Source organism: Glycine max, chromosome 15 (assembly GCF_000004515.6).
Source record: "Glycine max cultivar Williams 82 chromosome 15, Glycine_max_v4.0, whole genome shotgun sequence".
Classification (NCBI taxonomy): Eukaryota; Viridiplantae; Streptophyta; class Magnoliopsida; order Fabales; family Fabaceae; genus Glycine; species Glycine max.
This window is the reverse complement of record NC_038251.2, coordinates 15,382,053-15,395,824: the sequence shown is the minus strand read 5'-3', so window position 1 is coordinate 15,395,824 and position 13,772 is coordinate 15,382,053.

Genomic DNA, 13,772 nt, shown 5'->3' with positions numbered 1-13,772 from the left:
CAATTCCACATACTGCTCCAAACACAAACACCATCGTATCATCGTTCCATGTCACTTTGATTGGCGGATAGTGGCATAAGCAATATTAAGTGCCGTACGTGCATGGAATTTGAGGAAGTACTATGTGACAGAGAGCATAGATGTCTCCTATCTCTGTATTTTCATCCCATCACGTTGTTGTTGGTTGGTTCAACTGAACATTAATGCTTGCTGTCATTTTTATTACTCTTTTTATCATTTTTATTTTTTAAATAAGCTATAATATATTACACTATAATTTGTTTTATATTAAGAAAAAGACCAAGTGTATTATTATTATTATTATTTCACTATCGACACATTGTGTAATGTTTAGTGGAGCTCACACACACTCGCTGTTCAGATGTTTAGTGACATTGTAACAACTAATGATCCAAATCCTCTGAACCGGACACTCCAACCCCAGTTGTTGTTATGACTATCTTTCGATGCTGATTTATTAAAAAAAAGTGGCAATGTGAAGAGCATATTTTATCACTATATACCACACTATGTATCATTTGTCACTCTCATCCCATTAAACAGAATTGATTGATGATGCGTGTTGTCTCAATTATGAAATGATTGACATTTCATCAGTCAATTAACGATCGTTTGTATAAATTCTCATCAGTGTTTATTAAACCATAGTCCCGTTAAAAGACAACCCGTCCCTTTTGATATCATATCCTTTTGAATAACACTACTTAATTAATTTATTAGCATAGTCATACTTCTGAATCAAGGTAAATGGTGTAACTCACATACAATCAATTTATTGGAATTGTATTCGGTCTATAGAAAATTATAACAATTGTTTGGTTGTATAAATACACTCCAAAAAGTGTATAAAAATTCGCATTATTATAGTAACTTACGCGGGAGCATATATATATCCTTGTGCACAAACAAGTACACTATTGTACTCTATTAGGGCAAGTAGACTCGTTTTATTATATAGACAATTAGCTGTCTTTATTTGCCTTTCACGAAACCCTTGATAAGCTCTAGATTGTATGTGCGTTTTGTTTCTTACAACATGAAAGACTATACAAACGTATGTATGCTAGCAGGACCATTTTCTTTAACAAAACACTGTTTATTGTATATCGTCTTACTAAGACGATTATCTTCCTCAATCTAACAAAAATGTTTTCATCTTCTTTTATCTTTTAACAACTTGTTTCCTTTGTTTGTTAAATCAAAATAATTAAGGATCGCGTCATAAATTGTTTTTTGTCCTAACAAATATACAGTAATTAAGGGTCATAAGTCACCATTTGTCCTAACAATAATTAAATTAACATTACATAATGTATATTTTTTTTGGAACCATAATATTTTAGGACAAATTACTATTTTACCCTTATGTTTAATATATTACGACTTGTTTTCTAGTATATCCACTATCTTAAGCTACAAAAATCAACTTTATTCCTCTTTGAACTAAATTAAAGTATATTAATTAAATTTAATATCTTACATTATATTTCAAGTTTCAAATTTCAAAATTACAAATTCGCCCCTTAGATTTTGAATTTTCATTTTAACTATCAAAACTAGTACAAATAAAATCCTTCTACTAAAATTTCCCCAAAGATTAATATTTAACTGTAAATGGATTTTAATTACTTTTAAATATTTAATCCCACAATGATTAGGATTTTAAAATCAATTTGGCTTTGTTTTGGATTAAACTGACGTTTTATGATGCCCTTTAAGCTTAATCTTTCCCTAGTTAATTACCATTAATTACTTATATTAATGATTTTAATAAATTTTAATCACTTTATAGTGAATAATGTTAGGGAAAACAAAAAATGTTATCACGAGGAAAAATGCAAGTACCACAAACCAAAAGTTAGACCACCATTTTTGCATTCTTTTTGGCTATTGCTTGTGTTCCTTGAAACCAAGAGTGTTCAATATCAAACCAAATCATTTTAAAACACTAAAAAAAATTAACATAACTTTAATGAACTTTTTTTTAAAAATAAAATAAAATGTATACTATACATCTATAAGAAAATATATTTTTTAATATAAGATGAAACCGCAACATAATATTTACATCTGTTGGGATATATAGAGAAATGAATTTTTCTGAATACACAGATTTTCTCGAGTGACTTGATCGCATAGCATGAACAATGTCGTCCAAGGGAGTCTTGGATCCAATTCTGACACATGATTGAGCACAAGTTCTTTAAATATAAAAATAACTATTTATTTGTAGAAAAATATATACTGTGTGTGGCGTGGCGTTTGATTTAACGGGCACTAACTAACGGGGAGGAATATGGTTAGGGGTCGGTTCCCACCTGCCTAACAAGGAGAAACAAGGAACTGCTGCAATGCAAAGTATTCGTATTCATATTGACATTTATATAAATACTCACGGCGTGGCTTCACTAGCCAAGGCAAGCAATGTGTACTGTGTTGGTTGTTAAAAATGACAAATACTATTCACGACTGTTTTAAAAAAATAATAGTACAAAACTGTTTATTTTTTATTTTTAAATAATAAAGAATATTTAACAAGAAACATCAAATATATTTTCAATTATTCGTAACCGATTTCTTCTTTCTTTCTAAAAACAAGATATTCTCATAACTAAAAGTCATGAGATATTAGTAGAAAAAATGTTTTTAATAAAATCTATGTAAAAAGCATGGTGACATACTCATTAATAAATAAAGATAGTTAACATTAGTTTTTTAAAAATCAATGTTATGTTTTGATATTACCTCGATTTTTATTAAAATTGATGTTGTTTGATGGTTAATAACATTGGTTTTTCAAAAACCAATGTTAACCTCAAAACATAACATCGCTTTTAGAAAAACCAGTGTTGTGTTTTTTACAAATTCATAACCTCTTTTATTCATTTGTTCTTGTGCTCACTTGCTCACTCACTCATTCAACCCTCAACCCTCCTTCGTGATTGCAAGGAACCCTCAACCCTCTTCTGCGACTTCAAATCCTTCGATAGTGTTGTTGTTCCATTGCGAGTCTATGACCACTAACACTAACACATGTTGTAGCTTTGGACTACTTGAATAAAATGTAATTGGAAGTCTGTTTTGAGTTTATTATTATAATTTTGGTATTAAAAGTGTTTTTACTCTTGTAGGAGTAGGATTGATGTCATACTTTCTACTTCACTAATAGTTTTTAATGCTCATAGAAGTAGAGATTTCTTTTCCTAAAAATGAGAAAAAATAAGATAAAGCTTAGCAAATTGGGATATCTGAGATACAATCTAAGTTTGAATTTTGTAATTGAATAGATTATTTCTAAAATGAACAATCACAATATACAAAACTAGCTCATGTTGAAAATGGTGTGTAACTTTTCAAAGTTTGAAAGAAGCACAAGATCATATATGTTGTGAATTGACATTTTGGCTTATTTTGTTTGACACATAAGACTTTGTAGATAGTTTGCAAGCAATGCCAATTACTTTGTGGGTATTGTCAAGACATCAACTGAATTGATTTCCAGATGGTAAAAAAATAGTATGATTCTCTGAGGACCATCCACTTGTTTGTTATACATTGCATGTCCATGTAAACACACATCGAACTCTTTATGTTTGCTAACTTACATTCTTCTTGCAAACCAAGGAGCTAAACTCATATGTGGCATTGAGAAAAATGTAAGTTCATATTTCTTCCATTTCTGCCTTTGACACACGATTGTTTCTTTTGAAGGTTATTGAACAAATCAGATTGTCAATACCAATTTTTTGGCTTTCTTTCTTTCCTTAAGCTCTAGGGTTTCGGGTCAAGGTTTTTTTGTTTCCCCTGTTTTTGAATCTTAACACCACTGTTGTATGTAAAATTGACTAGAGCTATGTAGGTTATTGGGAGATTTGGGGTTAGATATTGTTCTCTGATTTCCCCCTTTCTGTGTAATTAGAAATAATTAGGTTCTGATAAGGTTTATGCTTTGTGTATTATGTAGTTGTGTCTTTTCTTGACAAGTTATCGCTAAAATTGGATGCTTTATCATATGATTTTAAATGTAATATAAAATATAAATTACTAAAAATTGGGAACATTGAATTTGGCTATTTTTCAAGTATTTTATGTGTGATTGTGATGTATTCTTTGCATATTGGTTTGTGATTGAAGCTTGTGTGGTGCCTGTTGTTTGGTTCTTGTATGCTCAGTGTGATGTTGATTGTGAAGCATATGCTTGTTTTTCCCCTTACTTATGTATGCATTGTTGCTATTATCAAGTTTGAAAGATAAGAGTTTGTTTACTCCCTGTTAATCTTTTGATTTTCTGTTGGCGGCATGGGTCTCGCAATTATGACAGAGACTCCTCTGGATGCAGAGATAAGGAATGAGAAAAAAGGAGAGACAAGGAGAGAAAAAGGGAAAAAGCGAAGGGATAAGGAAAGGGAGAGAAGTAGGGATAAGGATTCAGCAAGAAGTAGGGAAAGGGACAAAGATAGGGAGAAGAGCAAGGACAAGGAGAAGGAATGACATTGTGATGGTGGTGAGATGGAAAGGGACCGTGACGAGTGATGCAATCTTCCTTAGGAAGGGACCAATCACTAGAGCCATGAGCAAGAGACTCCAAGAGGATTGGGCTAGAGCTGCTGAAGAAGGCTCTAGGGTTCTCATGAATCTTAGGGTAGATTTCTGACCCCATGGGTCAAGGTTGGGTCCAATTATCTTTGTACATATTAGATTATGATGTCATTATATTTGGTCCTTGTATTTAGGGCTCCATAATGTAGGTAGGGTACCCTAGAAATATATGTAGAAGCAAGCTTCATGATGATGAATCAAGTTAATTCAAGTAGTTTTAATGATGCCAAAGATGATGAAAAAAAGCCCAAAGAATGATTTCAAGATTGAGTCAACATGTTCAAGATCAAGTTTAATTTCAAGTTTCATGAGAAGAAATAAAAAAGATTCAAGAATCAAGGGAAGTTTGATTTCATGATTCAAGAGAAGATGAATTCAAGATTCAAGAGAAGAAATCAAGAAGACTTCACAAGGGAAGTATTGAAAAGATTTTTCAGAAAACAAACATAGCACAGTTTTGTTTTTCAAAAAAGTTTTTCTCAAAATTTTCTAAGTTACCAGAGTTTTTACTCTCTGGTAATCGATTACCAGTTTCCTGTAATCGATTACCAGTGGCAAAGTTTGATTTCAAAAGCTTTTAACTGAATTTGCAACGTTCCAATTTATTTTTAAATGGTGTAATCGATTACAATATATTGGTAATCGATTACCAGTATATCTGAATATTGAAATTCAAATTCAATTGTGAAGAGTTACATCTTTTCATAAAATGCTTTGTGTAATCGATTACATGGTTTTGGTAATCGATTACTAGTGACAAGTTTTGAATAAAAATCAAGAGATGTAATTCTTCCAATGGTTTTCAGGTTTTTCTCAAGGTTATAACTCTTCCAATGGTTTTTCTTGACCAGACATGAAGAGTCTATAAAAGCAAGACCTTGACTTGCATTTTAATAACTTTTTCATATATTCTTTTACAACTTTTGAATCTCTTTGAACATCTTTTTGAACTTCTTCTTCTTCTTCTTCCTTTTCCAAAAGCTTTCTGAGTTTTCTGGTTTCCAAACTTTGTTTTTTCGCAGAAAACAAAAGTGTGCTATATATTTTCATTCTCCTCTCCCTTTGTCAAAAAGAATTTGCCAAGGACTAACCGCCTGAATTCTTTTTGTGTCTCTCTTCTCCCTTTTCCAAAAGAACGAAGGACTAACCGCCTGGATTCTTTTGTGTTTCCTTTCTCCCTTGTCAAAGAATTCAAAACGACATAGTCTGAGAATTCTTTTGATTCTTCCCTTTCCCTTAAACAAAAGATTTCAAAGCACTAACCACCTGAGATATCTTTTGTTTCCCCTTCACAATGTTTCAAAGGACTAACCGTCTGAGAACTTTGTCTTAACACATTGGAGGGTACATCCTTTGTGGCACAAGTAGAGGGTACATCTACTTGGGTTGTTGTGACTGAGAACAAGAGAGGGTACATCTCTTGTGGATCAATTCAAGTGAAGGGTACATCCACTTGGTTGTTCAAAGAGAACAAAGGAGGGTACATCCCTTGTGGATATTTGCTTGTAAAGGATTTTATAAGGTTGAAAAGAAATCTCAAGGATCGCAGGTCGCTTGGGGACTGGATGTAGGCACGGGTTGTTGCCAAACTAGTATAAAACTCTTGTGTTTGTCTTCTTCTTCCCTACACTCTTTAATTTCCGTTGTGCACTTTAATTATCGCTTTTACTTTTGGTTAAGTTTCTATTTTTGTTCTTTACTTTCTTAACTTTGTAGTAAAAGCCTAATTGAATCTAGTAACATTAAGAAGGATAAGTTTTTTTTTAATTAGTAAAGGTTCACTAATAATTAATTCAACCCCCCCTTCTTAATTATTCCGAGGCCACTTTATCCAACAATATAGAATTTTTCAGTCCTTGTATTTTAGGGCACCTGGACTAGTTTGTATTAGGGGTAGTTTTGTAATTTCACATGCACTAAGTGAATATTTGATGTGTGCTAGGAAATAAATTTAATTGAATTGGTAGAAGCCCAATCCAATTAAATTTTAGAGGGGGAGGTGAGCATTTATTTACTACACCTCATTGCCACATTATATAGCCACACTTTGTGCATGTCCTTCATGCTTTACATGTCTCGTGACACCTAAGTACACTTAGTGGAGAATCTTAGAATTGATCTTGGATAAGTGGACCGAACCATGACTGAAATTCACTAATCATAATTAGTGAAATTATGGCTCCAAAATCTGGCTCCACAAATTCAATTTCAAATTCAAGTGAAATTTGAATTGAAATTCAAAGTTCCCTCCAATTTAGTGTGACACTTAGGTTATAAACAGAGGTCATGTGTGTACATTTTTTTCAACTTTGATCATTTGAGAATTACACTTCAAAGTTCAGACCTCTTTTGAGGCACAAATTTTGTGCTTTCTCTCTCCTTCTCCCTCCATTCTTCTTCTCCTACCTTCAAGCTCTTATCCATGGCTTCCTATGGTGGTGAGCTTCTTCTTGACTCATCTTCTCCTTGAAGTGGCGTCTCCTCTCAACTCTTCTTCTTCTCAATTCCACTGTCATTAAAATTCAAGAAGCAAAGGACTCCATTGATGAAGAAGATCCAAGGCCTACAAGCTCCAATGGAGCTTACATCAACAAGGACTACCACCATAGAGATCGACATAAGGATCATGGTGAGAGAAGGGAAAGGACAAAGAATAGAGATTACGATGATTATCACAAATGTCGTGACTTTGACAGGTATAATGTTGGGAATTCTATTTTGTTTTATAAAATAAAAGGGTTGGTGAATATGCGAGTGGAATAGAACCAGTATAATGTTATGAAAGCATGTGGAATAATGAAATAGTTTAAATTGATAACTAAAAATCCATTTTATTTCAGTTCAGGTACATCCTTAATCCTTAATAATTTAAATGTGAGTAAATAATTCAATTAGAATACCTTAATATGGCCAAATGATGGGGACGTCTATCATTATTTCAAATATTATAGGTGACAAGGCACCCCTTTATACTCCTTGATCATTTCAAAACATCTTGTTTTAAGAATTTTGTTAAATGTGGTTGTGTTTTACTTTAATTATTGACTGACACAAGTTCTTGGCTTGAAAAGTAGCATCCATTGTTTGAATAACTAATTTAATTTACTTGCAGCAAAAGGACTAGTGGTTTTGATATGGCTCCCCTTATGTCTGTTATGTTGGTCGATGCTTCTACTATTATAGGTACATCTACTCATGTATATATTATGCAATTTTTAATATCAACTACTTTTTCTCTTTGTTTGTCCTAGTATGGAAAATTCATATCAAATTGCATGATGTTAGCTTGGTAAGCTTTGTTTAGTCATTATATGAATATATAGCCTTTGAGGACTGGCTTCCCATGGTGTGTAATTTTGTCATTCTTTTTACTTAGTTATATAATTCTAGAACTAAAAGATGCTTTAGTTTTTTGTCTTGTGTTTGGTGTTTGTTTGTTTTGTTTCTATGTCTTGTCATATGTTCTAAGAAGGCAATGTTGGCCTACTAGCCTCATTGTGCTGACAATGGGCAAAGTGCAAAGGAGTAAACAAGGTGGTTCCTTTAGCTACAATGGAGTGTCCAGAACAGAAGTAACAACTTGGTAAGGGCAAAGTGCATTCATTTTCCTATGATTGCATTAACTTTTTCTCATTCAGTCATCCAAACTCACGAGTTTGTTGTGTCTGAAAACTTTGAATTTTCTCTTGCTTTAGACTTGAAACACTAATTAACTATTTAAACTAGTATTTCAAGTCTAAAGCAAGAGAAAATGTGTTATGTTTAAATTTATTTCTTTTGAGGATAATGATTTATGGTAATCACATATTTCATAATTTCAAATTATGTTTCCTTTGGAGTGCTTTGTAACTGCAATTAATAGTACCAATGTTTTCTTTGAGTAATTTAATTTCTTCATGATCTAATGTGACTATGACCCTTTCAGGTCTCTAAAATTAAAGAGGTTGTGCTTCCCAGCTTGCTAACAATAGTTATATTTCAATCAAGCCTTTGTGAGCACATTCAATGGGTTGGTAACTAGCTTGAATGCAAGAATTTTTTTGTAAGTTATGTTTTTGGTCCCGTACGATAGATTTATATTGAAGTGCCAATTACTAGAACTTGTTTTTGACATGACTTGTTGGTGGTAGGTTCTATTCTCCAATTAATCTATTTTTAATCTGAGTTTTATTAGTGATAAATATAGTTGTCTGGTAGATTTGGAAAAAAAATCATAATTTGATATCATGTGTTATTGGATCTAAATTCCCTAAAAGCATTGCATGCGTCATTGGATCATAATTGCATACATGCATACATCCATTAACATTTTTAACTGTTCTTAATTTGTTTGTTTATATATATATATATATAGCTAGGGCTACCTTGTGCTTATTCTTGTTCTTTTAATTACAAAAACATATAAAATATTAATTTTTTTGAAAAAAACATGGATTGGTCTAAAATCGATGTAAAAAATGCATTTACAACATCAATGTTGATATAGAAAGTGCAAAACTCCAATGTTGTATATGACTTTTAATATCGATTTTTTCATAATTGATGTAGAAAACATTCAATGTATATAATTTTTTGTCACATTTTTACACCGGTTTCAGCCAGAATCGATGTAGATAATGATTTTCAACATCAATTTTAAAATATATGTTAAAAATGGTTACTTTCAACGACGGTCGTTGCAACATCAATTCTAAGAATCGATATTGACACGCCTTCAGAACCAATGTTAAAGTCCTCTTACGTAGTAGTGAGATTAATATTCCAAAGTATAAAGATCAATGGAAGTAGATTTCCACATGTACAATTAAGAAATTCAGTTTTTTACCAATTATGTTAGATCTAGTTCTCTAATAGATTTTTTTAATGATTAAACTAGATGTATGATCTTAATGATGATGGGCAAGTGATTTAAAGATACTCATCAAATAACTAATATATTTTATTAAATTATTCTAGTTATTGAAAAATATATTAGATAATTTGTTATGATTAATAAAGATTGGTTTATTAATATATATATATATATATATATATATATATATATATATATATATATATATATATATATATATATTTCAATAATGTTTTGGAAACACTTTCATTTGCCTATAGGAGAAGGCGAGTGGAGTTCGCAAACAGCACAAATACATTGCACATAAGTTGTTTAAGAGAGAATTGATTAGGCTGGGAAAAGCACTGCTCAATAAAATATAGTCCAAAGATTTCCTTAGGTTAATAATGCTTTCTAAAGTGATATCACGTCTAGCATTAGCTTCAGAGCCGGTTTATAGATGATATCAGGTCTCTTCTAAACTTTTTTGTCGCTTGGCACACAATGAAAGAAGAGTAATTAATGTGCATGTACCAAAACCAAAACAGGTTAAAAGAAATGGTGTATTGCTGGCCAATAATACACCATGTAATCATTAGCGCTCAATACATATCACTCTGTCTACTTTTTTTGAACACTATGATTGTAACGGACAAGTTGGGTAGCCCTTGAAGCAAGCACGACTGGGACTGACAAAGTGACAATATGCTTCCAACCCTTTACAATCCGATAAGTTGTAATTCTTGCAACAAATTAATGAAGCCATTATGTTATTGGCCATTGTATGTTTGCTATGAAATTTTATTAGGGGCAGTTCCTAGGAAATCATTAATGCATGTAGAGGCATCGTACCGAAAGGGGTCGTTGGAATGTGAAGTTATACCCTCAAAAGATTGTTCTCTCACACAAATATTGTTATAATTCTTATATAATTATCAAATTTTGTTTAATAAAATGTTAACATGAGTTGGGTCTAAAAGAAAGGATGTGTTTGCATAAAGTGGCAATTAATAAATTGAATGTGTTTATTTTTGTACTTGTTTGTGTTTAGTATAAATACTTCATATGAGGAAGGATATCTATAAGAATTTAGATGTTTATAACTCATTTTTTCCTTAAAGAAAATCAAACTTACAAGATTAGAGTGAAAAAATTATTTATTTTATTTTTATCAAACAAGCTAAGTGTTTTAGTAGTTCTTATGTCGCTATTAGATAATGAGGTTATGGATATAAACATCACCTTCAACACTTGTGTTAATTTCTAACCCGCATTTTCTTCGCTTGCTATGATAGTGCCACATCAATTTTTGCATTTGACAACCATTACAAACTATCCGTGTGAGATCAATATGTCAATGCAACATCAGTTTAACACAGTTCATGTTATGAAAATATGATAGAAAATTGATGATATACATTAATGAAGGATCCGATTGTTACAGAAAAATACTTAGGAGCTAATTATAAGTTTATAACACAATTGGAAATGGATGTACAAAAATTATACGATCATATAATACTTTAGCTATGAAAAGTAAAATTAAACATATATCTCTTATTTATCTTGTTGTACACATTTCTACATTCAGACTTAGAAAATGATTAAGCTGAGAGTTTAGTTTGGATTCATCTATTATAGGATCATTTAATCACATGAGCTTATATTTAAAAGTTTATTAAAACATTAAAACTCTTCGTTTGAACGTATGCTTCATTATATTGTTCTATCCTCTTATTTCGTGATTATATATACTTCCCTTTCAATGTGAATGATGAGTTTGTTAGAGAGCAAATTAACATAAAGGAACTACCTAATAATTTATTTTCTTCTTTTCTTTCAACATTTAATTTCTTCTTGAGTTAATTTTGAACGTTAAATTGTCAGTTTTCAGGTTGTAGAAGATGAAGTGAAATTTAGAACATGTACACTCGTACTACGTGGCTTTGGAACTTAATGATCTTAATTTTAATTTATCTTAGGAAGTTTAAAGCCATCAAAATTGGTTACATCGACAAAGAGGAAAAAAAAAGACTCTTAGAGGCTCGTTTATATTAAAATGGGTTAAATAATATATATATATATATATATATATATATATATATATATATATATATATATATATATATATATATAAAACTATTAAAAGGGAAGACGTTTAAAATAAGAAGAGAGTTCAGTTTTTAAAAAGGAGTTAAATTTTTCTAATAACATAATTGAAAAAAAAATTCTTTCAAGTGATATGTATAAATAATTTTAGATGTATCAATTTTGGGGAAAATAATTTTTTAAATTTTCTTAAAAAATAAGAAAATCTTCATTTTTTATTTTATAAATAAAGTGAACTAAACACATCAGTTAATGTGTATCTTCACAATTTGACTCGAGTGTTTAATTAGAAGTAGTTCAAGTAATATTAGAATTAATATTTTTTAAGTAATATTTTAAATTTGAATTTTGTAAATAAAAAATATAATTAAGAGAAATAAATTTTATTAAAATTGATCAATTAGATTTTTTAATAGATATCGACAAAATTAATAAATAATTTATAAAAACTTAAAATAGTTGATTTTACCCCACACACACACACACACATATATATATATATATATATATATATATATATATATATATATATATATATATATATATATACACACAAGTGGATTGCTAGGAGATAGGAAGTACATAGATGGGTACCATAATCCATGTCTAGATCTTCTTATCTTTCTCTGCCCGTTGGGATGGGCCATTTGTCCGTGGATCCGTGGAGCTGTATTTGTCATGGAAACGTGTCTAACCAGCGTGTAGTTTGTACTTCAATTTCATACTAAAATTATAGTTTAAAGTCTCATAATTAAAAATGATTGATTTTTCATTTTGAGGCTTTTAATTGTTTTTAATTAAAAAAATTTCTTATCATCATTTAATAATGATTTGATATATATAGACATGTTATGTTACATGCCAAGGATCATAGACATTATGACTAAATGCTTGTCATATTATTAAGTGGTAACTGACATTCTTTTAAAAAAATACAAAAAAATTAACAAAATCTTTTAAAAGACTAAGACTATACTAACCATTTTTACAGGAAATAAAAAAATATTTAAGTTTAAAATTTATTCTCACTTTTTTAAATTTCTATATTTATTTAATTCTTAAATATTTTATAAATTAATTATAAAAAAGAGTTACTTTTTTTAAAAAATATAATATCTTTTTATAAAATTTACTTGTTAATGGAAAAATAAAATGTATCACGCTAGTAGTCAATGTGAATCTGAATTATCGGTTTACTGCATGTTTGTTTTTTAGTTCCAAAAGAACGTTTGGAGCCAAATGAAATTTGTAAAAACATTCAAATCCTTTCTTTTACAAAATTGAGTTGATGGATCATTAGATTTAGTTTAAAATTCGCGCACCTTATTTGAACTAGTTAAAATCTAATCATGCACTTAGCCTAGATGCAAGAACCATGTTTGCCAATCTTGTTAAAGTTGATAAGAAATTTAGTCACTAATTTTATTTACCAATTTATAATTTGTCTAAGTGAAATGGATCAATTTGATTTTTTAGTAAGATCTCAAATTCAAGTTTTATAAATAAAAATAAATATAATTAAAAATGAAACTTTACTAAAGTTTATTAGTCAAATTCTTTAACATAGATTAATCATTATTCGATGAATACTTTACATTAATATTATGAGATGGTTAGTCAAATTCTTCAACATAGATTAATCTACTAAAAAGATATAAAATGAGTTAAATGATTAAGGAAAAAGAAAAAATAAAAAAGATCATAAATTCAATTTCTTTCACTAACAAAATTAATATTTGTCAAAAAATGGAAAGAAAAAAAAAACTCACTAATTACATTTTTCAGTTTTTGCCTAGCTAAGCGAAACGTGTTTTTTGCATTAAAAAACATTACTATATATATATCACTTGACACAAAAATCCAAAATCCTCACCATGAATATTCATTTCATTCTTGTTTTGTTGGGGTTAAAGAGATTGGTAACATGTCCGCGTTGTAGAGAAAAAACCTCACTGTATCTCCTTTGGGTTTAATGATCATATCTTTCCAAAGATTCCTTCGTTGTTGTGTAGTCATTTCCCAAGGTAATGCCCATTAGTTAGGAGTCACGGTTTTCCCATTGCCCAGTTCCCTTGCCTAGGCAAGAAGGTGACAACTGAAATCTCCTTAATTGCATCGAGCAACAAATCTCTCCGAAATGACACTAGAGATTTCAAGTTTGATCCAAACGTGATTGTTGTGTTGTTTTTTTCCAGGTGTCTCGTTTTCAAAC